This window comes from Meleagris gallopavo, unplaced genomic scaffold (assembly GCF_000146605.3).
Source record: "Meleagris gallopavo isolate NT-WF06-2002-E0010 breed Aviagen turkey brand Nicholas breeding stock unplaced genomic scaffold, Turkey_5.1 ChrUn_random_7180001952614, whole genome shotgun sequence".
NCBI lineage: Eukaryota > Metazoa > Chordata > Aves > Galliformes > Phasianidae > Meleagris > Meleagris gallopavo.
The window spans coordinates 1-605 of NW_011213710.1; the positions used below are offsets into that span (position 1 = coordinate 1).

Below are 605 nucleotides of genomic sequence, written 5' to 3' on the forward strand. Positions count from 1 at the left end.
AGTGCAACCCAGGGAAGGTTATGGGGTCATCTGGATTATGGGGTCATCACAATGGGGTCACCCCAACCAGGGGAAGGTTATGGGGTCATCTGGATTATGGGGTCATCCCAATGGGGTCACCCAGACCAGGGGAAGGTTATGGGGTCATCTGGACCACAGGGTCACCCCGACCAGGGGAAGGTTATGGGGTCATCTGGATTATGGGGTCACCCCAATGGGGTCACCCCGACCAGGGGAAGGTTATGGGGTCACCCCAATGGGGTCAGTGCAACCCAGGGAAGGTTATGAGGTCATCTGGATTATGGGGTCATCCCAATGGGGTCACCCAGACCAGGGGAAGGTTATGGGGTCACCCCAATGGGGTCAGTGCAACCCAGGGAAGGTTATGGGGTCATCTGGATTATGGGGTCATCACAATGGGGTCACCCAGACCAGGGGAAGGTTATGGGGTCATCTGGATTATGGGGTCATCCCAATGGGGTCACCCAGACCAGGGGAAGGTTATGGGGTCATCCGGACCGTGGGGTCACCCTGACCAGGGGAAGGTTATGGGGTCACCCCAATGGGGTCAGTGCAACCCAGGGAAGGTTATGGGGTCATCTGGA

General features: G+C 57.5%; 1 long non-coding RNA gene across 1 annotated transcript; it reads left to right on the plus strand.

The window, feature by feature from the left end:
- The first annotated feature begins 6 nt into the window (after positions 1 to 6).
- On the plus strand, positions 7 to 599 carry LOC104916985. The gene is made up of 3 exons (XR_004162496.1): positions 7 to 180; positions 240 to 340; positions 383 to 599. It is a non-coding gene; the product is annotated as an uncharacterized LOC104916985 (long non-coding RNA).
- Positions 600 to 605: the final 6 nt, after the last annotated feature.